We start from the raw sequence: 26,045 nt of genomic DNA on the forward strand, positions 1-26,045 counted from the left end.
TCATTACAAGCTACGACCTAGAATTAAGCTCAAAATAAACTGCATGGAAGAAATAGAGGGGTAGCGGATGCAGAGGAATGTACGATACGAATCGCCGACTTTGGCCGGTGACATACGAAACTTGCGATAAACGCCGTAAACAATATGGCAACTATAACGTGATGTTATTGGCGATTTTTTTTCCAAACGTAGTAAGGTACAGAGAAATCTTAATTTTAATTATGAACAGCCTCAGTTGCAGCGTTTACCAAGAAATTTACATAGGTTTCAGTCGGGATAATCCAACCTTCTTCAGAATAACAGTATCTATCGTTTGTCCATAGCGGACATCGTCAAGCTAAAACTACAAATCCATAAATTATCGTCAGAATGTAAAACATATCTGGCACTGCCTCGGCCCCAGTGCCAAGTTAATTTTACATTCTGACGATAGTTTATGGATTTGTAGTTTTAGATTGACGATGTCCACTATGGACAAACGATAGATACTGTGATTCTGAAGAAGGTTGGGTTATCCCGACTAAAGGCTAGGTAAATTTCTAGGTAAACGGTGCAACTGAGGCTGTTCATTATTAAAATTAATATTTATACAGTTGCTGACAGGGCCGCGAAATGTTGTAGATACAGAGAAATCTGTCACTATAATCAGGTTTTTGTCACTATCACATTCGTTGGTTCCGCTACCTCACAACCACATAATTACCTTCCAACCTAACCTATACCTCTGGCTAAGCTGCAGGTCAGTGTGTCACCACAACCAGTTTTATTTATATATTGCTTTCAAATTCGTTGGCTTCGCCAGCTAATAACAGAACTATGGATACAAGCACGAAAAGGTGACGCGACAGCAGCCAGTAACATAACGTAATTGGCCAAAGCCGTCGACTCGTATCGAATATTCGTCTCGAAGTCACTGCGAGGGGAAATACGGAAGCGTCCGATCCCACCCGTCTGCTTTGACCCATGAAGTCACAAATATGGCGGAAACAAAAACAAACACACACACTTTCCACAAGAAGCCTAATGACACTAACGGGACAAGCGCGGGAAATGGGGTGTTTTGGGTGGGGGGCAAACTAATATAAACAAATTTAGACGCCTTGCGTAGATACAACGTGTAAGTGAAGACAGCCATGCATGAATACCCACCCACCTCCCCAGGGGTCGTAACCCCTGCAACCCATAGAAGATTAGTGTTTTTTGTCTTTAAAAAAAAAAAAAGATCTCACGGGATAGAACGAACAGATCAGAAAGAAAAAAATAATAAACTAAAACAGAAATTCGAGGAAACAGATAATTAAAATAAGTAATAAGTGTTTTAAAATTTAAAAAAAATCTCACGAGATAGAACGAACAGATCAGAAAAGTAAATAAAAATAAGATAAAACAGAACTGGAGACAGGCACACTCAAACCAAAATCCGCGCCTTCATGACGTCACACACGACAACACCCTTACGTCACGGGACAAAGCAGACGCGTGGGATCGGATGCTTCTGTCGACCCCTGCGAAGTTATCACAGCGCGGGCTGCGCGTGCCAGAGATTTGGCGGGAAAAGTCAGCTGCTGTCGGGCTCACCTTGTGGGGGTGCGCGTGCGCGTTGGGGTATCGATCCCCTTGGCAGGGGTAGTGCGTCGCGGCGAGGGCGACCCGTTGACCGCGGGGGCGGCGGCGCGGCGCGGCGAGGGCGCTCCGTTGGCCGCGCCGGGGGCGGCGCGGCGCGGCGACGGCCCGCCGTTGGCCAGGCCGGGGGCGGCGGAGGCGGCGCGGCCGCGGCGCGCGCACGGCGAGCCGGCGCGGTCCCTGTCGCGCTCGCGCTCCTGCCTCATCGAGAGCGCGCGGCACACTGGCCTGCCGGCGCCCGCCGCTGCCCCCGGCGAAGGCGCCACGCAGGCCGCCGAGCTGAAGCGCACCGAGTTGGCGCGCCGCGCGGGCCGCTTGCTGGCCGCCGGGCTGTTGCCCGCGCTCGCACTCAGCGCCGTCGCCGTCATCGTCGTCGTCGTCGTGTTCGTCGTCGACGTCTCCGTCGGGCCCGGCATCTTCACCGCCTACTAGCCCCTACCTCGGATGACACTGTTCTGCCGATATCTCGTCGCACTAGTTTATCACAATAGCTCACCCCGAAAATCACTCAATACCGTCCACCGTCACCACTTGCAAAGCGCCGACCTCCACGCTGACTCTCCCGGCGATGCCACTGTCGCAGCTTGCTGTCACACCCGAGAGGCGAAACGCGTGCAGTGTATCGGACGAATCGAAGACGACTGCAGCGCCGGACACACGCGGCGTTATCAGGGCGAGGCAGCGCCGGAGCCGGCGGCGTGCGTACTACTAGGGGACCCAGCGCCCGGACAGATAAACGCCGCCGCCTCCGCCGCCGCCGCCGCGGGCGCGACGCAGGCGCAATGCAAGGTCAGCCTCGCGGAGGAGCTGCGCACCTCAGAGGGGGACACTCCGGCCAGTGGGCTGGCTCGCTGCTACCACCACTCCCTCTCTCTCTCTCTGCTGCCGCCCACACATTATTGATACATACTGTCACGTAAATGACGCCTGTTGTTGTGGTCTTCAGTCCTGAGACTGGTTTGATGCAGCTCTCCATGCTACTCTATCCTGTGCGAGCTTCTTCATCCCCCAGAACCTACTGCAACCCACATCCTTCTGAATCTGCTTAGTGTATTCATCTCTTCGTCTCCCTCTACGATTTTTACCCTCCACGCTGCTCTACAATACTAAATTGGTGACCTCTTGATGCCTCAGAACATGTCCTACCAACCGATCCCTTCTTCTAGTCAAGTTGTGCCACAAACTCCTCTTCTCCCCAATTCTATTCAATACTTCCTCATTACTTATGTGATCTACCCATCTAATCTTCAGCATTCTTCTGTAGCACCACATATCGAAAGCTTCTATTCTCTTCTTGTCCAAACTATTTATCGTCCATGTTTCACTTCCATACATGGCTACACTCCGTACAAATACTTCAGAAACGACTTCCTGACATTTAAATCTATACTCGATGTTAACAAATTTCTCTTCTTCAGAAATGCTCTCCTTGCCATTGCCAGTCTACGTTTTATATCCTCTCTACTTCGACCATCATCAGTTATTCTGCTCCCAAAATAGAAAAACTCATTTACTACTTTAAGCGTCTCATTTCCTAATCTAATTCCCGCAGCATCACCCGATTTAATTCGACTACATGCCATTATCCTCGTTTTGCTTTTGTTGAAGTGCATCTTATATCCTCCTTTCAAGACACTGTCCATTCCGTTTCAACTGCTCTTCCAAGTCCTTTGCTGCCTCTGACAGAATTACAATGTCATCGGCGAACCTCAAAGTTTTTTATTTCTTCTCCATGGATTTTAATACTACTCCAAAATTTTCTTTTGTTTCCTTTACTGCTTGCTCAATATACAGACTGAATAACATCGGGGACAGGCTACAACCTCTCTCACTCCCTTCCCAACCACTGCTTCTCTTTCCTGCCCCTCGACTCTTACAACTGCCATCTGGTTTCTGTGCAAGTTGTAAATAGCCTTTCGCTCCCTGTATTTTACCCCTGCCACCTTCAGAATTTGAAAGAGAGTATTCCAGTCAACATTGTCAACAGCTTTCTCTAAGTCTACAAAAGCTAGAAACGTAGGTTTGCCTTTCCTTGATCTTTCTTCTAAGATAAGTCGTAGGGCCAGTATTGCCTCACGTGTTGCAGTATTTCTACCGTATCCAAACTGATCTTTCCCGAGGTCGGCTTTTATCAGATTTTCCATTCGTCTGTACAGAATTCGTTAGTATTTTGCAGCCGTGCCTTATTAAACTGATAGTTCGGTAATTTTTTCGTCTGTCAACACCTGATTTCTTTGGGATTGGGATTATTATATTCTTCTTGAAGTCTGAGGGTATTTCGCCTGTCTCATACATCTTGCTCACTAGATGGTAGAATTTTGTTAGGCCTGGCTCTCCCAAGGCTGTCAGTAGTTCTAATGGAATGTTGTCTACTCCCGGGGTCTTGTTTTGACTTAGATCTGTCAGTGCTCTGTCAAACTCTTCGCGCAGTATCATATCTCCTATTTCATCTTCATCTACATCCTCTTCCATTTCCATAATACCGTCCTCAAATGGCGCCTATGCTCACGAAAACAGTTTTGTGTGGTTGCCAATGTCGACCGACCGGCGCTTCAGTGTTTTCTGAGGCACCGCCCTCTCTCGGTCCTTAACGTCGGATGTGAAAAATGAATCCGATAACGGTACGCATGCGACATCTGTCAACTGTGTTCCACTGCCACTGTGTATCTCTTTCTCAGACACTGCCCTGGTATCATTCACTCTTTATATACCACAACCCGTGTCTCTTTCCCACTGCACTGTCTCCCCTCTCAGCATATAAAAGGACGAATATCTTCACGTGCCAAAATATTTGCGAAAATTTTGAAGAAGGTAGAATGAGGCAGCTGGTACCCCACCTTTCTGTCAGAGTATTTTAATAAACAGGAGTATATTCACCTCTTTTGCGCTGCGATAGGAGCATCTTTCCGCTGGTTCCGCTCTTTTCCCTGCCTTTACAGGGCAGTTACTCGGATGAAAGAACTTCATTGGCCAGTAAAATTTTGATAGTGTACTTACGTGAAATTGAAACAACGCAAGACTACGTATATAATTTTACACGTCAGACCGCCGGCTGGTGTGGCCGGGCGCTTCTAGGCGCTACAGTCTGGAACCGCGTGACTGTTACGGTCGCACGTTCGAATTCTGCCTCGAGCATGGATGTCTGTGATGTCCTTAGGTTAGTTAGGTTTCAATTGTTCTAAGTTCTAGGGGATTGATGACCTCAGATGTTAAGTCCCATAGTGCTCAGAGCCATTTGAAACATTTTTTTACGCGTCAGACCGGATTTTGTGTGCTCAAAAATTTTGTACGTGAGACCCTTTACAGCACATTTCCCCGTGCTACGTCAATTTATAAACTACGTTTTCGCCTCACACTGGATTTTTCCTGCGTATTTTACATATACATGTAGGGTAAAGCCGGCCGTGGTGGCCGACCGGTTCTAGGCGCTACAGTCTGTAACCGCGCGACCGCTGCGGACGCAGGTTTGAGTCGTGCCTCGGGCATGGATGTGTGTGATGTCCTTAGGTTAGTTAGGTTTAAGTAGTTCTAAGTTCTAGGGGACTGATGACCTCAGAAGTTAAGTCCCATAGTGCTCAGAGCCATTTGAACCATTTTGTAGGGTAACTTTGAACCTGGGTATCTCGGCAAGAGATCAAGATATCACGCCAATTTTCAAAGTTGTTCGACAACGGGATATTAGGAATGTATTGTAAAAATTTCAGCCATTTTCTGTGCACCGCCACCATGGAATCTGTGGTTCGGTTTTGGTACCCAAGAACCATGGTTTTCACCTCCCGTGAAGTAACTGGTGCATCCATAAGCCTCTTTAAGGCGCACCGTAGACCGCACGTAATGCAAAAAGGACCAACCGATTTGCTGCGTTTGTCTTAGCTGGAGGAAGTGTGTAATATTCAAACTCGAGCCTGTACTGTACGATAGATAAAGTAAATCGATTGCTCTGTTGCATATGCAATTGGTCCCCAGCCCAAGGTGATAGAACGGTAGCGTCAAAGGTTTAGGGTGGCCTTGGGCCAGGGACCATTTGTATACCAAACAGAACGTTCACCTTTCTATAACCTTCCTACATTACATGCTCAAAGTATGAATATGACACACTTCCTCCATCTTAAAGCAAATGGAGAAAGTCGACTGGATCCATTTGTATTAGATGGGGCCTACAGTCCGCCTTAAGGGGCCTACAGAGGCATGTTTAATATATGGGCTATTCCTGAGGAAACCAGAAAAACATAGTTTTGGGTACCAAAATCGAGCCGCGGGTTCCAAGACGGATATGCGCAGCAAATGGCTGAAATTTTTACGGTATATTCCTAAGATCACGGTCCCGAACAGCTTTGAAAATTTTCGTAATATCTTCATCAGTTTCCGACATTCAAAGTTCAAAGGTAACCTATTTGTACACGTAAAATCCTGTGCGAGCTGAAACTCTACTTTATAAAGTGATGCAGCACGGAGAAATTTGCTGTAAGGTTCTCCGTTATTATCAGAATGGTTCTGGGAACCCCACGTTGTTGTAGAACTGAAGCACATGTAAAATTCTCGTCACATAAAATCCGGTCTGAGGCGTAAAATTATATGGTTTTGTGTTATTTCAATTTCACATAAGTAAACTATTAAAGTTTTACTGACCCATGAAGTTGTTTTCGTATCAGTGAGATGTAGGATGGAAAAGAAGGGAATCAGCGGCAAAATGCTGGTACCCGACTTTTCAGAGTCTTTTAATAAACAGGAGCGTATCCCCCTTTCGTTTGCTCCAACAGAAGCACAGTTTTTCAATGGTTTCTTCACTTCAAACCCTCTCCCCCGTTCCGATCGGCGTCTAACGACAACTTCCATAGTCTTTAGAGATCTCGTTTTCCTTGCGGTTTCTAGTTCAATACTTATTTGCCACAATTTTTTCTGACGCCCAGCCTGTATGCTGCAGGCATTTTATTCTCTTGTGATATCGCTGGATCTCTCTCCAATAGAGAACATTTGCAGCATAATGGGAGGGGCCCTTCACTCAGCTCGAGATTTTGACGACCTGTCGCGCCATTGGACAGTATTTGGCACGATATCCCTTAAGAGGACGTCCGACTGCTCTGTCAATTAATGGAAAGCCGAATAGCTGCTTGCATAAGGGCCAGAGATGGATCAACGCGTTACTGACTTGCTCAGTTTGTGAAGCTCTTTCTCTTGTATAAATTATCCAAATTTTATGAAATTGTAATCATTAGTTAGTCTGTACATGTACATCACCTCTACCTATTTCTGTCGCATTCGGCTAATCCCCTCGTGGTCCGTCTTTTTTTTTTTTTTTTTTTTTCCTTAGAGTGTGTACTAACACCTTCATTCAGGGCAGTTAGGCAGGGTTCTGTTTACGTACTGCGACTAAGGCACTACACTGCCTGTCAGACCTTTGACACCTTCCGCGAGGCTATTCTAGTTAGCAGAGTGTGTTGTGATGATTCAGTGTGTGAGCTCGCTAGGGCAATGACGTGTTTGCGAATTGCGCTCAAGACAGCTTCTCCATTCTACAACGCTCACAAGTTCCTGAAGAACTTTCCTTGAAAGGCGATACTGAATTTCAAACTGCGACAGCGCCTTGAGGTCACCGCTAATTTCAGCTGTTGGCAGTTGCCGCGTCCGGTAGTGATTGGACTGGATATCTCGGATATAGAAAATTCTGACTGTTCAGTTTAAGTTTTCATTTGGTCCCACATTTCGTAGTCCTCTTTAAACGTCTCACATTTTAAGCGTATCAACTGTTTTTGAAAGGGAAAAGGAAAACAGGAGACAGAGTCGTCGTTAAGATAACTATACATGAAAAAATATTTCGCGTTCGATATGGTGGGGATCGGCATTCACCTCAAATGATTTAGCAACACAAACAAAAACTGAAAGTGAGAATCTTAAAAAAATGGTTCAAATGGCTCTGAGAACTATGGGACTTAATATCTATGGTCATCAGTCCCCTAGAACTTAGAACTACTTAAACCTAACTAACCTAAGGACAGCACACAACACCCAGCCATCACGAGGCAGAGAAAATCCCTGACCCCGCCGGGAATCGAACCCGGGAACCCGGGCGTGGGAAGCGAGAACGCTACCGCACGACCACGAGATGCGGGCTGAGAATATTATATCCTTATTAATTCCGAATAGAATCCGGAGTCATAACTGAACGAACCTGACACAAAAAATGACAGACAGCTAAGAGGCGGGGGGGGGGGGGGCGGGGGGGGGGGAGGTAGAGAGAGGGGAGGCTAAAATTTGAGACCATGGATGAGACGGAAGGCTAAGGGGAAGGGGGGGGGCAGAGAAAAGAAAGAACTGCTGAGTGGAAGGAGGTGGTGATAAGGAAAAAAAAGACGGATCACGAGGGGATTAGCCGAATGCGACAGAAATAGGTAGAGGTGATGTACATGTACAGACTAACTAATGATTACAATTTCATAAAATTTGGATAATTTATACAAGAGATGGTGAGAGAGGGATTAAAGGGTGAAAGGGGGAGAGGGGAGAAAAGGGGTGGGAAGGATAAGAGAGGGCGAGAGGCTGAAAAACAGAGAGCAGAGGGAAAGGAAGAGCTCAAATGGCTACTGTGAGGGGTCTATGGATGGAGTGTGATGCATGGCAGGAGGGGAGGGAGAGGGGGAGAGAGGATGAAGAATGGGAGGGAAAGGGAGTGGATGGTTGTGAGAAGCTTTGCACTGACAGGCAAGGTAAGGAGCTAAATTTGATAATTTCTACGCGGTGGAGTTCTGCATAATGATCACGAAAACTTGCTCACATTATTTGAAAGAACGAGTGAGTCGATTCTGGATGATAAAAGGGCTACATTTTTATTGCTTAGTGTTGTGTATTGAAGACCCAGTTAAACGTAGAATAAGCAGACATTGATTGACAACAGCATCCCACGCTCCTGCTTTGTCAGTGCTGATTCACAATGAATGTTCCAGTTGAGTAAATCAGATACAATACTCCATTTCACCATAAAAGTCTAAAGTGTCGACTATGTGTAGAATTTCCTACTTGCGTGTTCTAGAACCTATAAAGACGTACTTAAATTAGCAAAGTATTTTTTTCTTATTCTAGACAATATTAATTACTGAATTAGTAGGCCTTCGTACTGTTGGTGATGTTGCATAGGCAGCTAGCGCATTTACACAGTTTTGGTATGGAAAGTTACATTACTCATTTTAAATATTCTATTTATCTCAGGAACAAAAGTTTGGAATTTCACCCAGCGTCGTTAGGTAATCGCTGTTTCGTATTTTGTTCATCATACTCTTACATTTCCATAACATCTTGGATGCGCGTTCCGTCGCCTATTCCATCGGTGGCATCCGCTCCCATCTTCCGTTTGTCGCTTCATTAATAACGTTAGCGGCAAGCCATTGAAGCTGTCCATTAGCTGCTAATTAATAGCGCTCATCTACTTGTACTTAAACGAAAGTATATCTAATCACACCACTCTATTTCTTGCTACGACAGAGACTAGAACTGGCTCTGAAAACCAATAAAAATACTGAGTTCATTTTCACAATGCATTCATCCTACTTCAGCTCCTGTTAAAGGTGTCCTGTTGCTGCTTGAATGACATTAAATCCCTAGAAAAAAATAACTTCATCGTGGGTTCAGGAGCGTGGGACAGCGGCTGATCGATGAAATGAGGTAATTGTATCCCTAGAAAACGATCATAAACCACGTGTACTTAATTGAGAACGCAGCTCTCGTCATCCTATTTCATCTACTTGTCGTATGACAAAAAAGATCGATAAATTACACATTGTACAAAATAAGTTACACATCACAAATTCTACCAAAAACATCTGTCTGAAGCATCATTTCACGTTCACATATCTGTATCAGTGTTAGATATCCTTTTAACGGGTTCAGCTAGAGCTTATATTGCGTTTCCCGGGGTGTCTTTTCTTCAAGTCCGATAAGTGATTATCTACATCTAAATCCACGGTTTGTGGTGGAGGGTACTTTGTTTGTCTATCTTTTCCTGCTTGAGACATAAATAGATCGCGGGGAAAACGATTGTTGGTGTGCGTCCGTGTGAGTTCGAATCTTTCTAATTTTACCTTAATGATCTGGTGATGGAAATATACGTAGGAGAAAGCAATACTCTGGTTGAATTACGCTTTCGGAACTTCAAAGTAGACCATAACGTGATGCAGAACGCCTCTCTTGCAGTTGGCTGAGCGTCTCCGAGATGCTGTAACGAAACGTGCTGCTTTACTTTGGATCTTGTATATTTCCTCTATCAGTCCCAGATTGACGAGTAATATTCAAGTATTTTCCAAACGAGGGTTTTGTAAACTACTTCCTTTGTGGCCGGACTATATTTCCTGAGGAATCTTGGTGAATCCAGTCCGGCATCTATCTGCCTTACCTACGATTACACGTATACTCCCATACATTTTATGGTGGTCGAGTGCTTGAATCTCTGTTTTGAATGTAGACCTACTTGCGGACTTTCAGCCCTTCTTATAACATTCATTCACATTTTAAGGAGCTGCTACTGGAAGGCGTCCCCTTGCTTCTAGGTGTTTTATTTCACTGCTGTCATGTTATCAGCACGATAGAATTTCTATACCAACTGCCTTCCCGCAGTGGTAACACCGGTTCCCGCCAGATCACCGAAATAAAGCGCTGTCGAGCTTGGCTAGTATTTGGATGGGTGACCATCCGGTCTGCCGAGCGCTGTTGCCAAGCGGGGTGCACTCAGCCCTTGTGAGGCAAACTGAGGAGCTACTTGATTGAGATATAGCGGTTCCGGGTCTCGTAAACTTACATGCGGTGAAACGTCCCCTTAGAAAAATTAATGAATTAATGTGCTGGTAAACCCCTTACGTTATTTGATTTTCAAACAGCTGAGCAAAACTGAACGTACTCAGACATTTCTCTCTTTACTTATTCTGATCATCACTAAACTGACACACAATATTTCTAGCGCAACGCAATCTGGCTTTCAATAATCCCCACAAAAGAATGGCCCTGACTAACAATAACCTATACCTTTCATGAATCACCTCACAGAAATCTTACTCGAACTACTGCAATACACCGAGCGCAAATACTGCTAGCTAAATAAAAGATTCTAAGTACTGAAAGCACTAACTACTGATAGGCATATAGTTAGCAAATGAAAGATTTTGATAGAGAACAAACAAAGTATTTTCCTTAATAGTGTTCAAAAGTGATGATATATATAAACTCGTGACATCCAGTTTAACAAATTTCCTTTTTCTGACGGACACACGTCCAGATCGTCCGCTCACATTAACATCTCAAAACTCTGGCATCTCTCTCCCCACATCCACCACTGCTGGCGGTTCACCTCCAACTGCCCCCACCGAGCGAGGTGGCGCAGTGGCTAGCACACTGGACTCGCATTCGGGAGGACGACGGTTCAATCCCGTCTCCAGCCATCCTGATTTAGGTTTTCCGTGATTTCCCCAAATCGTTTCAGGCAAATGCCGGGATGGTTCCTTTGAAAGGGCACGGCCGATTTCCTTCCCCATCCTTCCCTAACCCGAGCTTGCGCTCCGTCTCTAATGACCTCGTTGTCGACGGGACGTTAAACACCACTAACCAACCAACATACAACTGCCCAACGCTACGGTCTATTCACATCCAACTGCCCAAGACTATACAATGGCGAATAACTTCCAACAACGAGTCGAACCAGCTACAGACTGCACACAGCGCAGTCAGCGATTTTAATAGAGACCGCTAAGTGGCGTTACCAACATAAAAACCTAAACAGCCTACTTACAAGGTTAAATAGAAGATAATCTAATACCGACTCAGAGTCATGCCACAACCAACATCTGACCCAGCGTCCACGTTATGTACCCGCACATTTCGGTCAGGCAGCTATACGAGGTGCATTCAAGTTCTAAGGCCTCCGATTTTTTTCTTCGGACTGGAAAGAGATAGAAACATGCGCATTGTTTTAAAATGAGGCCGTGTTCATTGTCAATACGTCCCAGAGATGGTAGCACCATACGGCAGATGGAATTTTAACGCCAGCGGCGAGAATGAGAACTGTTTTAAATACTTAAAATGGCGATGTTTTCCTTACTTGAACAGCGTGCAATCATTCGTTTTCTAAATTTGCGTGGTGCAAAACCAATTGAAATTCATCGACAGTTGAAGGACGCATGTGGTGATGGAGTTATGGATGTGTCGAAAGTGCGACAGTTTAATGAAGACAGAACATCGTGTGACAACAAACCGAAACAACCTCGGGCTCTCACAAGCCGGTCTGACGACATGATCGAGAAAGTGGAGAGAATTGTTTTGGGGGATCGCCGAATGACTGTTGAACAGATCGCCTCCAGAGTTGGCATTTCTGTGGGTTCTGTGCACACAATCCTGCATGACGACCTGAAAATGCGAAAAGTGTCATCCAGGTGGGTGCCACGAATGCTGACGGACGACCACACGGCTGCCCGTGTGGCATGTTGCCAAGCAATGTTGACGCGCAATGACAGCATGAATGGGACTTTCTTTTCGTCGGTTGTGACAATGGATGAGACGTGGATGCCATTTTTCAATCCAGAAACAAAGCGACAGTCAGCTCAATGGAAGCACACAGATTCACCGCCACCAAAAACATTTCGGGTAACCGCCAGTGCTGAAAAAATGATGGTGTCCATGTTCTGGAACAGCGAGGGCGTAATACTTACCCATTGCGTTCCAAAGGGCACTACGGTAACAGGTGCATCCTACGAAAATGTTTTGAAGAACGAATTCCTTCCTGCACTGCAACAAAAACGTCCGGGAAGGGCTGCGCGTGTGCTGTTTCACCAAGACAACGCACCCGCACATCGAGCTAACGTTACGCAACAGTTTCTTCGTGATAACAACTTTGAAGTGATTCCTCATGCTCCCTACTCACCCTCATGCTCGCTACTCACCTGACCTGGCTCCTAGTGACTTTTGGCTTTTTCCAACAATGAAAGACACTCTCCGTGGCCGCACATTCACCAGCCGTGCTGCTATTGCCTCAGCGATTTTCCAGTGGTCAAAACAGACTCCTAAAGAAGCCTTCACCGCTGCCATGAAATCATGGCGTCAGCGTTGTGAAAAATGTGTACGTCTGCAGGGTGATTACGTCGAGAAGTAACGCCAGTTTCATCCATTTCGGGTGAGTAGTTAATTAGAAAAGAAATTGGAGGCCTTAGAACTTGAATGCACGTCGTACAGTGCAGGTATCAAACGCAGCAAAACCGCTACAGCCCCACTACCGTCGCGCCGCATGCCTCTTCCCGGTTCCCTCGCTTCCGTCAGCTGCCAGTTGGCGAAATCTGGCGACAGGATGTGAGTCAGGGCGATCCCGCCAAGTCAATACAGGCGTGGGACCCTCTCAGCCCGTGATAAGCTCCGGCGCTGGGGGGGAACGGCCTTGGCGAGGCCCGCGGCCCGCGGCTTCCTGGTGGACAGCTGCTCCGCCACGCCGCGGTACTTTCACTGGCGCCGAGCGGCCACACTCAACGCGGAACTGAGTTCGGTCACTGCGTCCACAAGCCGAGTGCAGTGGTCCTGCAGCGAGCGTGTTCAATTCGTTACCGGTGATGCGTCAGCTCTCTGGCCCTTTGAAACATTCATTCCGTTTGCGTGGACGATAAAACATTCGCAGCAGTCTATTTCGTTGCGAGACTCAGTCGTCACCTCTATTTGGCGAATAATATACGCTGTTGTACAAAACTTAAAGGCGGGAGTAATTTTCCCATGATTTGTCACTGCCAGTTCAAATGGTTCAAATGCCTCTAAGCACTATGGGACTTAACATCTGAGGTCATCACTCCCTTAGACTTAAAACTACTTAAACCTAACTAAGGGCATCACATACATCCATGCCCGAGGCAGGATTCGAACCTGCGGCCGTAGCAGCACCGCGGTTCCGGACTGAAGCGCCTAGAACCGCTCGGTCACATCGGCCGGACACTGCCAGTTACCATAGCTCCATGAAACGATGTATGGACGTAAAAAGAACTGGTGCAATATAGTACAGAAGGTAATTGAGAGAAATGTGCAATGAGGTGAACAGAAATGAAACTTTTACTTAAAGACAATAATTACATTGAAGTCACCACGATTTATGATGGTCTCCTGCATTTCCAAAGAAACTTTGCATCGTAATTCTGAGAAACATGCATGCATGTCCAAAGGAATTTTGATCGTAATTCGGAGTAACACAGGCACTGCAATTTCGTATTTATCAGCCGACACCGGACAAGCGACTGTGAAGTACAATATCTCGCCCGTGCGTGAATAAAGTAATGGATATACGAGTACAGGTTGCCGACACACGGGTAACGACATACGGAAGTTTGCGTATATGGATATGGTGTCTGTTTTTTCGGAGATGTCCAAAAGGACTGACACCATTCATGACCTACTGCCGTCTAGAACGAAATTAGAACTATATACTGTATAATACCTTCAGCTGCTGACGGGCGTTGATATACACTACTGGTCATTAAAATTGCTACACCACGAAGATGACCTGCTACAGACGCGAAATTTAACCGACAGGAAGAAGATACTCTGGTATGCAAATGATTAGCTTTTCAGAGGGTGGCGCCGATGGCGACACCTACAACGTGCTGACATGAGGAAAGTTTCCATCCGATTTCTCATACACAAACAGCAGTTGACCGGCGTTGCCTGGTGAAACGTTGTTGTGATGCCTCGTGTAAGGAGGAAAAATGCGTACCATCACGTTTCCGACTTTGATAAAGGCCGTATTGTAGCCTATCGCGATTGCGGTTTATCGTAACGCGACATTGCTGCTCGCGTTGGTCCAGATCCAATGACTGTTAGCAGAATATGGAATCGGTGGGTTCAGGAGGGTAATACGGAACGCCGTGCTGGAACCCAACGGTCTCCTATCTCTAGAAGTCGAGATGACAGGTATCTTATCCGCATGGCTGTAACGGATCGTGTAGCCACGTCTCGATCCCTGAGTCAACAGAGGGGGACGTTTGCAAGACAACAACCATCTGCACGAACAGTTCGACGACGTTTGCAGCAGCATGGACTATCAGCTCGGAGACCATGGCTGCAGTTACCCTTGACGCTGCATCACAGACAGGAGCGGCTGCGATGGTATTGTACTCAACGACGAACCTGGGTGCACTAATGGGAAAACGTCATTTTTTCGGATGAATCCAGGTTCTGTTTACAGCATCATGATGGTCGCATCCGTGTTTGGCGACATCGCGGTGAACGCACATTGGAAGCGTGTATTCGTCATCACCAGGCGTGATGGTACGGGGTGCCGTTGGTTACACGTCTCTGTCACCTCTTGTTCGCGTTGACGGCACTTTGAACAGTGGACGTTACATTTCAGATGTGCTACGACCCGTGGCTCTACCCTTCACTCGATCCCTGTGAAACCCTACATTTCAGCAGGATAATGCACGACCGCATGTTGCAGGTCCTGTACGGGCCTTTCTGAATACAGAAAATATTCGACTGCTGCCCTGGCCAGCTCATTCTCCAGATCTCTCACTAATTGAAAACGTCTGGTCAATGATGGCCGAGCATCTGGCTCGTCACAATGCGCCAGTCACTACTCTTCATGAACTGTGGTATGGTGTTGAAGCTGCATGGGCAGCTGTACCTGTACACGCCATCCAAGCTCTGTTTGACTCAATGCTCAGGCGTATCCAGACCGTTATTACGGCCAGAGGTGGTTGTTCTGGGTATTGATTTCTCAGGATCTATGCACCCAAATTGCGTGAAAATGTAGTCACATGTCAGATCTAGCATAATATATTTGTCCAATGAATACCCGTTTATCATCTCGATTTCTTCTTGGTGCAGCAATTTTAATGGCCAATAGTCTATATCAACGGGGACAGGTGAAAATGTGTGCGCTGACCGACACTCGAACCCGGGATCTCCTGCTTACAGGGCAGACGCTCTATCCATCTGAGACACCGGAGGCACAGAGGATAGCTGATGAAGGTATTAATATATAATTCTAATTTCTTTCTAGACGGCTGCAGGTCATCAATGTCCGAAAGGACACCATTTTCATATAAGTATACAGTTCTGGCAATACCGGCCATGATCTACCTCTTCTGTGCGGGTGCACACATATTACCCGAACTCTTACGGGACTTGGTAAGAATGTCTTCCACGACTAATGAGTGTGTTGGGGTGGGACACAACGAATGTAGTGTGTGGACATACAAGGTGAGAATGTGGGTCTCGCGGGAGACGTGCGCGAGATAGTCCCTGCAGTCGCGCTATCCTCTGTGCCCTCGGTGACTCAGATGGATAGAGCGTCTGCCACGTAAGCAGGAGATCCCGGTTTCGAGTCCCGATCGGGGCACACATTTTCACCTGTCCCCGCTGATATATATCAACACCTGTCAGGGGCTGAAGGGATTAATATATAATTCTAATTACGGAAGTTTGGATCTGGCAGTGAGTCGTTTCTCGAATAGCCTAAGGGTATGCCGACACGGTAACTCAGAGTGTTCGGCCAGAGAGCTGGCTGGTCTCTGTAAAAAAAAATCTGAGTGAAGATATCAACAACGAACTTCATGTGACACCCGTAAAAAGAAAGTAAATCCGGGTTAGAGTTCCGGCCCGGCACAAATTTTCACTGTCGTCATTCCATTATGCAGCTGATGGTTGTTTATAGTCGCAACTGCGAATACCTTTCATGTATTTCATAACGGCTGTGGTCTCCGCAGTACTTTGTAGCGTCATTCAGAATTACAGTGCAATTTCATACTCTCTGTTATATGTCCTCCATTTCTTCTAACAAGTAAATGGATTGTACTTCACATGTAAATTGAAGGGGGTCTCTGCTGTCAGCTGCAGCGGGACATTACGCGGAATCAGCGGCGACGAGTGAAAATGTATACCGCACTGGGATTCGAACCTGGGATCTCCTGCTTACTAGGAATCTATATCTACATCTACATCCATACTCCGAAAGCCACCTGACGGTGTGTGGCGGAGGGTACCTTGAGTACCTCTATCGGTTCTCCCTTCTATTGCAGTCTCCTATTGTTCGTGGAAAGAAAGATTGTCTGTATGCCTCTGTGTGGGCTCTAATCTCTCTGATTTTATGGTCATGGTCTCTTCGCGAGATATACGTAGGAGGGAGCAATATACTGCTTGGCTCCTCGGTGAAGGTATGTTGTCGAAACTTCAACAATAGCCCGTACCGAGCCACTGAGAGTCTCTCTTTCAGAGCCTTCCACTGTAGTTTATCTATCACATCCATCACGCTTTCGCGATTACTAAATGATCCTGTAACGAAGCGCGCTGATCTCCGTTGGATCTTCTCTATCTCTTCTATCAACCTTATCTGGTACGGATCCCACACTGCTGAGCAGTATTCAAGCAGTGGGCGAACAAGTGTACTATAACCTACTTCCTTTGTTTTCGGACTGCATTTCCTTAGGATTCTTCCAATGAATCTCAGTCTGGCATGTGCTTTACCGACGATTAATTTTATATGGCCATTCCATTTTAAATCACTCCTAATGCGTACTCCCAGATAAATATGGAATTAACTGCTTCCAGTTGCTGACCTGCTATATTGTAGCTAAATGATAAAGGATCTTTCTCTCGATGTATTCGCAGCACATTATACTTGTCTGCATTGAGATTCAATTGCCATTCCCTGCACCATGCGTCAATTCGTTGCAGACCCTCGTGCATTTCAGTACAATTTTCCATTGTTACAACCTTTCGATATACTACAATATCATCCGCAAAAAGCCTCAGTGAACTTCCGATGTTATCCACAAGGTCATTTATATATATTGTGAATAGCAACGGTCCTACGACACTCCCCTGCGGCACACCTGAAATCACTCTTACTTCGGAAGACTTCTCTCCATTGAGAATGACATGCTGCGTTCTGGTATCTAGGAATTCAATCCAATCACGCAATTGGTCTGATAGTCCATATGCTCTTACTTTGTTCATTAAACGACTATGGGGAACTGTATCGAACGCCTTGCGGAAGTCAAGAAATACGGCATCTACCTGGGAACCCGTGTCTATGGCCTTCTGAGTCTCGTGGACGAATAGCGCGAACTGGGTTTCAGATGATCGTCTTTTTTGAAACCCATGATGATTCCTACAGAGTAGATTTCTAGTCTCCAGAAAAGTCATTATACTCGAACATAATACGACGTTTGATATATAGTTCTATAGTTCTGAACATCTGTTTGACGTCCCTTCTTCAAAATGGGAAAGACCTGCGCCGTCCGAGACACAGCGTTATCGCCACTGCGCGGACTACCTCGACACGCCTCACGGCCGATCCACAATCCCACCGAGCGCCACCTACCCGCAGTTCTGTCCACTGGCTCCATGTTGCTGCTCTGAGATTCCCACAGGAGAGCGGCCGTATTTGTGCATCCGCACTGCAGAAGGTGGTCCATTGCCCAGCTAGGCGTACCAATTATATGAATGCGTGATGTCCGAAAGAACAGACGAAACGCATTCATATAATGTGTGGTACTTGTCATGTAATAATTTGAAGCAAAGATACTCGTGGCACCAAGAACTTCTAACGAATGCAATCTTCGCGCAATTACATCCTGTAAAAGAGGTCAATCGTTTGACCAACTCTTAAAAAAAGTTTATGTCACTTGCTACAAGTCCGGTAAATTGACAAATTAAATTTACAAAACATATCTACATCTATATGGATACTCTGCAAATCACATTTAAGTGCCTGCCAGGAGGTTCATCGAACCACCTTCACAATTCTCTATTATTCCAATCTCGTATAGCGCGCGGAATTAACGAACACCTGTATCTTTCCGTACGAGCTCTGATTTCCCTTATTTTATTACGGTGATCGTTTCTCCCTATGTAGATCGGTGTCAATAAAATATTTTCGCGTTCGGAGAAGAAAGTTGGTGATTGGAATTTAGGGAGAAGATTGCGTCGCAACGAAAAACGCCTTTCTTTTAATGATGTCCAGACCAAATCCTGTATCATTTCAGTGACACTCTCTCCCATTTTTCGCTATAATACAAAACGTGCTGCCCTTCTTTGAACTTTTTCGATGTACTCCATCTTGTAAGGATCCCACACCGCGCAGCAGATGTCTAAAAGAGGATGGACAAGCATAGTGTAGGCAGTCCCCTTGGTAGGTCTGTTACATTTTCTAAGTGTCCTGCCAATAAAACGCAGCCTTTGGGCAGCCTTCCCCACAACATTTTCTGTGTGTTCCTTCCAATTTAAGTTGTTCGTAATCGTAATTCCTAGGTATTTAGTTGAATTTGCGGCCTTTAGATTTGTCTGATTTATCGCGTAACCGAAGTTTAACGAATTCCTTTTAGCACTCACGAGGATAACCAAACACTTTTCACTATTTAGGGTCAACTGCCAGTTTTCGCACCATTCAGATATCTTTTCTAAATCGTTTTGCAATTTGTTTTGATCTTCTGATGATTTTATTAGTCGATAAACGACAGCGTCATCTTGAGAACATTTTAAATCAGTACATCGCTGGTAGCAGTTTTTGTGTGATATTGTATTCCTGGTACGGGAAAACTGTATGATAGCATGTTCATAGGTGGCGAGGATCAACCGATTTGTACGGTAGATGAAATACTGCCGAACTGCAAGCTTGAGTGCCCGACAAGTGATGTTTATTTTTGTCGCCAAATTAAAAACTTTATTTCGAGGCGTGAAAATAACAGTTTGCTTCTGGAAACACAGCAGGGGATTTGCACAATCGTGCGGATATAATAACAATTCATGTCTTAATTCATGATCAACTTTCAGCAGCGATTTTAAGGCAATGTTCCCGTAAGCATGGTACACATCAAGATTAATCAAATGGTTCAGATGGCTCGGAGCACTATGGGACTTAACATCTGAGGTCATCAGTCCCATAGAACTTAGAACTACTTACCTAAAACTTAGAACTACTTAAACCTAACTAACCTAAGGACAGCACACACATCCATGCCCGAGGCAGGATTCGAACCTGCGACCGTAGCGGTCGCGCGGTTTCAAACTGAAGCGCCTAGAACCGCTCGGCCACTTCGGCCGGCCAAGGTTAATCGCCTGAAAATAAATATTTTTTTAAATGTAAACCAAGTCTGTTTTCAACCGAAACTTAGAAATTTATTTGCCACCTTACTGTTATATCTCACTGATTTAGTCTACTTACCTTATTAACCCTCCAGTTCCTACCAAATATGAAACAGAAAAAGATACAAAAGGAAAAAGGAACTGCACTTGGGAATCAAACAGAGGTTTTCTGCTCCTATGTCAGATGCCATGATCGCTACACCAGCAGCTTTCATTGCACAGCGTTTACCTTATGGGTATATCAGCGAGAGAAAAAAAAATTTTTTTCTTTCCTTGATTTCTAGGAAAATTTTGCCGATCCAATATTTGGTGATGAAACATGGTGTGTTTTCCATTACCTATCGATCTCGTCAATTTTAAAGTCGAACGCGCGTCATGAACTTCTGGGTGGTTTGTTGAGCCAAAATACCGTATAGTATTTCATTTTAGACTGTACACAAGCGACTTACCAAATAGGAGCCTAATCGGTTGGCCGTTTCTGAGATCTCCCCATTGTTAGTTGGAATCGATATCCAGCCGCTTAGAGCCTTTCTTACTAACAGCAGCAATACGTTTGTGTACTAAATTTCACTCTCAGTTCTAATTACTTGTTGCTATACTGAGTACGTTTGGGAACCGTGTCTGTAGATGACTTATTTGCCAGACACTTTTATTTGTTTTATGTTTCATTTAACACACTGGAACGGGTTTCGAGCATGTTCTGCTCATCTTACGGCAGAAAATTGTTACTTAATGCTGCAGCAGCACGTGCAGGAATCAGCTTCACCCCCTACCTGACTAACGACTACGCGCTGACGAGGATAAATGAAACACTCCTACAGAATCGACGTTTTTTCGTGGACTTCCAAGGAAAACACAGCCGATGGAGAACTCAAAAGAACGGTCTCCCTCAAGGAAGTGTTCTGTCACCTGTTTTATTTAAACTATCAACGATCAACCACAGCCTCAAGGATGCAAAAGTTTCATATATGCGGGCTACCTTGCTCTTGATGCCCAGGGAAATCGGTTTGAAGATGTAGAGATAATACTTACACACGATCTACAACAGCTTGGTACTTAGTATGAAAAGAATCAACTTGCACCCAATCCTAAGAAAAAGCAAGTGCGTTCATTCCATCTAAAACATAAACAAGCTGACAGGAAACTTGAAATATTCTGGAATGGAATTGCTCTAGAATATTGTTCCCACCCCAGGTATTTGGGTGTCACTCTCGACCGTACACTAACCTACAAGAAACACTGTCTGAAGCTGAAGCAGAAAGTATCCTCCAGAAACTGCCTTTTTCGGAAACTGGCGGGAGCGAACTGGGGTACACATCCACAAACATTAAGAACAACAGCACTTGCCTTATGCTATTCTGCAGGAGAGTATGCTAGCCCAGTGTGGTACAATTCAGTACATGCAAAGCAGGTTGATGTAGCTTTAAGTGACAGCTGTAGGATTGTTACAGGCTGCCTAAGGCCAACCCCTATGGACAATGTCTTGCTGGGATTGCTCCATCTGACATCAGAAGAGAGGTCGCCGCTAACATCGAGAGGCATAAATCATGTACAGTGACATCACATCCACTCTTTGGACATCAACCTGCCAAGACAAGATTGAAGTCCAGGAAGAGTTCCCTAACAACTTCACAGCCCTTAGAAGGATCAGCTGCGGCTACCCGACCTACCAACTGGAAAGAAAGATGGCAACACCTGTCAAACTGGATGACACCACAAGAATCCCTGCCGCCTGGACACATGGAGAAGTGCGTCATCTGGAAGTCCTTGAACAGACTACGTACCGAAGTCGCAAGTTCGAGGGACAATCTCCTTAAATGGAACTTCCAACTGCCAAATGCCAACACAACACTGTGCCAACACAACACTGTGCGATTGCGGTGAACTGCAGACAACCTCGCATCTCTTCAGATGTAACTTACGCCGAACCAGCGGTTGTATGAAGGACTTAACGTCTGCAGCACCCAATGCTAACAAAGTTGCCCACTTCTGGGTGAATACTCTATAGTTTTCTTCGTATGTATTGTATATGTGTTCATTTTAGTGTACCTCTGACACGAATAAAGAATAAAGAAGAAGTTGGTTGGTTGGTTGATTTGCGGGAGGGGACCAAACGGCGAGGTCATCGGTCCCATTGGTTTGGGGAGGGATGGGGAAGGAAGTCGGCCGCGATCTTTCAAAGCAACCATCCCCGCATTTGCATGAAGCGATTTAGGGAAATCATGGAATATCTAAATCAGGATGGTCGGACACGGATTTGAACCGTCGTCTTCCCGAATGCGAGTCCAGTGTGGAAGGAGGGGGAGGGGGGGGAGGGTGCAAGTACAGGAGTTGGTGTCCATTGATATCTTCTGCTGTTATGGAACTGCCTCGTTGTTTATTGGTGTCAATCATAGCAAATAACGAGACACTGCTCCAAACCAGCAAGAGAAATCACTGGACACCAATTTCTGGCCAACTAGTGTCCCCCTCCCTCCGAACACACACACCAACAGCGAACAATAAACAAAAAGTACTATGTTTATCTAGTTTAAGACATTTTAATATAATCCATATTGGAGTCGCCGGCCGCGGTGGTCTCGCGGTTTTAGGCGCGCAGTCCGGAACCGCGCGACTGCTACGGTCGCAGGTTCGAATCCTGCCTCGGGCATGGATGTGTGTGATGTCCTTAGGTTAGTTAGGTTTAAGTAGTTCTAAGTTCTAGGGGACTGATGACCACAGCTGTTAAGTCCTATAGTGCTCAGAGCTATTTTAACCATTATGGAGTCGAGGTAGCAGTTGTCGTTATACTGGTTATCACTGTTAGCATTCAACCGCGATTCTTATACATATATTTTAACAACGCGTTTCAAGAGACAATGCTCTCATCATCACCTGACGATGAGAGCATTGTCTCTTGAAACGCGTTGTTAAAATATATGTATAAGAATCGCGGTTGAATGCTAACAGTGATAACCAGTATTAAGACATTTTATTTTTAAGTAACAATTTTCTGCCTGTTTAAACGCCTGAAGTGAGCAAAACACGCCCGGAACGCGTTTGAATATGTTAAATGAAACATGAAACAAAGATAAATAGCAGCAAATACAAATAAATACACTCATGCTCATAAATTAAGGATAATTGCAGAATCTGGTGCCACACAACGTAGCACTATACAAAACTGGCGCTAATAGCATAGGCACATAGGGAACACACACGACACAGACCTGCAAGACCACGGTATTGCCAGTAAGTTGAGAAAACCGTCCCGAAACACATGTGCTACAAAACGCCACTGTTTCCTGTGCATGTACCCCGACATCAATATGGGATATGATGACAATGCGCACTTACACAGGCCGCACAACGGATTGGCGTACTCTGGATCAGGTATAGCCTCCCATTCTTGCACCAGTTCCTGTCGGAGCTCCTGAAGTGTCGTAGGGGTTAGAAGACGTGCAGCGATACGTCGACCGAGAGCATCCCAGACGTGGATGCCTGGAGAACAGGCAGGCCACTCCATTCGCCTGATATCTTCTGTTTCAAGGTACTCCTCCACGATGGCAGCTCGGGGGGGGGGGGGGCGTTATCATCCATCAGGAGGAAGGTGGGACATACTGGTGCAAAATGACGTCGCGATACACCTGACCCGTTACAGTTCCTCTGTCGAAGACATGCAGGGGTGTACGTGCACCAATCATAATCCCACACCACCCCATCAAATCACGACCTGCATACAAGTCACTTTCAAGGACATTAAGGGGTTGGTATCTGGTTCCTGGTTCACGCCAGATGAAAACCCGGAGAGAATCACTTTTCAGACTATACCTGGACTCGTCCTTGAACATAACCTGGGACCACTGTTCCAATGACCATGTACTGTGTTCTGGACACTAGGCTTGTACGGGCTCTCCTGTGACCAGGAGCCAGTGGAATGCACCTTGCAAGTCTCCAGGGGAATAAACCATGTCTGTTCAGTCGTCTGTAGACTGTGTGTCTGAAGACAACTGTTCCAGTGGCTGCGGTAAGGTCCAGAGCAAGGCTACCTGCAGTACTCCGTGGCCGTCTGCAGGCACTGATGGTGAGATATCGGTCTTCTAGTTGCGTTGTACACTGTGGACGTCCCGTACTGTAGCGCCTGGACACGTTTCCTGTCTGCTGCCATAATCCTGAGATCACACTTTGTGGCACACGGGGGGCCCGTTTTTCCTACCTGCTGTGTTTGGCCAGCCTCCAGTCGCTCTAGTATTCTACCCCTCATAACGTAATCAATATGTGTTCTTTGAGCCATTTTCAACACACAGTCACCATTAGCACGTCTAAAAACGTCTACACTCGCTGCCCCGTACTCTGAGATGCACCAACACACCTCTGCGTATGTGGACTGCTGCCGGCGCCACCGTGCGACGACCACCGCCAAATGCACCGCATGGTCATACCCCGAGGTGACGTAGACCCGCAAACCGCCCACCAGAGCGTTGTTTCACCATCTATCAGCATTATCCTTAATTTATGAGCATGAGTGTAATTACTCTCAATCCTCCTACAAAATTTATACACGCATTCTTCCCACTAAACAGTGTATACACAGTAATTAAATCTTCGTTGTTTCCTACCCTTCCTGGTGTTGCAATTTTAATCACGGCGCAGTGAAGCAGAGCCAAGTGGCAAAGCTGTACGCGGTGCCAAGCAGTCACCGGCGGTGCTGATAGCGGCGGTAAACAAAGTCCGCGGCGTGCAAGGACGCAGTGCCTGCCGTAATCGCTAATTATGCCATCGCGTCGTCAATCGCAGTCTTCCCTCCGAGAGACGGAGGCCTTCCGGGACACTGCAATGCGCGCGCTGATGTAGGAGAAACAACTTCTCTTCCCATCGGGTGAAGTAGTACAGAGTGGCAGACAATGGACTCGTCTTTGAAACTCTCCAAGGGCACCATCGTTGACACTTTTACGCCCGTTCGTCTCCCTGGTCTGTGACTGGATCGAAAATTTCTTGACAGGCCGCACGCAGCACGTTATCCTGGATGGATAGCTATCGGCAAAATAATATCTGGTGTGCCTCAGGAGACCGTCGTTGTTCAAAAAAACATGGTTCAAATGGCTCTGAGCACTATGGGACTTAACATCTGAGGCTCAAAATGGTTCAAATGGCTCTGAGCACTATGGGACATAACATCGGAGGTCATCAGTCCCCTAGAACATAGAATAACTTAAACCTAACTACCCTAAGGACATCACACACATCCATACCAGAGGCAGGATTCGAACCTGCGACCGTAGCAGCAGCGCGGTTCCGGACTGAAGTGTCTAGAACCGCTAGGCCACAACGGCCGGCCGTCGCTGTTCATGTTAAACAAAGACGAATTAGCGAATAGTACCTGTTGCTGTTTCAAGCTTTCTACTGGGGATGCAGCTATCGACGAGGAAATTATGAACGCTAAAAGTTAAACAATATCGTTAGATCTTGACAAAATATCTATTTGGTACAAAGACAGCACATTGTTATTTCTATAGGGAAATGAAAAGTTGTTGTAGTGTCGCGAAATAGTGATACTCGCTCCCTGTAATCGTCTACCCGATAGGTGTACAACCCCTGTTACAACTTGTTTTGTATGTTCGATACGTGTTTGTTATTTGACTACCGAAATTGTTGTTTTCTTTTTTCATGTAACGGATGATCAGGGGGAGAACGAGTGACGCCTTAGAGGACGCGTCGCGCCGTCAAATATCTCGTTGCAAGATGCAATGTGCCGCGCGGAGTGGCCTCGCGGTCTAAGCGCCTCCCGCCGGAGGTTCGAGTCCTGCCTCGGGCATGTCTGTGTTTGTTGTTCTTAGGATAAGTTAGTTTAAGTAGTGTGTAAGGGACCGATGACCTCTGCAGTTTGGTCTTTTAGGAATTCACACACATTACATTGTGCCGAAGGTCATCGTCTCTCGGAGCAACGTTCACACATGGTCCCTATTATTTCCGCGAGATGTTTTTATCGTCAATGTTAATGGAAATGGATAATTTTGAGTTGAGTTAATAATGTGATGTTCTTAAATATTTGTCATATTAACATTGGGGAGAGTAAAGGTTACGTTTAGCGAGAGTTGGTGATAGATTATTCACATCGAGTGGATTCACTGAGATAAGAAAAACTATTTTTATCGAGTAAAATGTTTGTCTTTACAAGTTGCAAAGTCAGAAAACAATTTTAAACAAAATGATAACACTAGTCACCTCTGCTCTACGTATTATAATTACTTTTCCTTCTCATATTGTAGAAATCCTAAACTGGAAACGAAGATAGATTTATATTCACAGACAACGACGAATTAGCACCGCATTGTTCGCTTCACGAAGTGAAA

At 45.8% G+C, this 26,045-nt stretch overlaps 1 protein-coding gene across 2 annotated transcripts in view; it reads right to left on the reverse strand.

Moving 5' to 3' along the window:
• Positions 1–26,045, reverse strand: part of LOC126171053 (uncharacterized) — a 542,365-nt gene that overhangs the window by 402,807 nt on the left and 113,513 nt on the right. The window contains exon 1 of one of the 2 annotated variants that reach the window (XM_049920769.1): positions 1,579–1,695. The exons of the other annotated variant lie outside the window; for it this stretch is intronic. The gene's annotated coding sequence lies outside the window, so the exon portion shown is untranslated. Of the gene's footprint in view, positions 1–1,578; positions 1,696–26,045 lie in introns of those variants that run through there. 2 annotated transcript variants of the gene reach the window in all.

This window comes from Schistocerca cancellata, chromosome 1 (genome assembly GCF_023864275.1).
Source record: "Schistocerca cancellata isolate TAMUIC-IGC-003103 chromosome 1, iqSchCanc2.1, whole genome shotgun sequence".
Classification (NCBI taxonomy): Eukaryota; Metazoa; Arthropoda; class Insecta; order Orthoptera; family Acrididae; genus Schistocerca; species Schistocerca cancellata.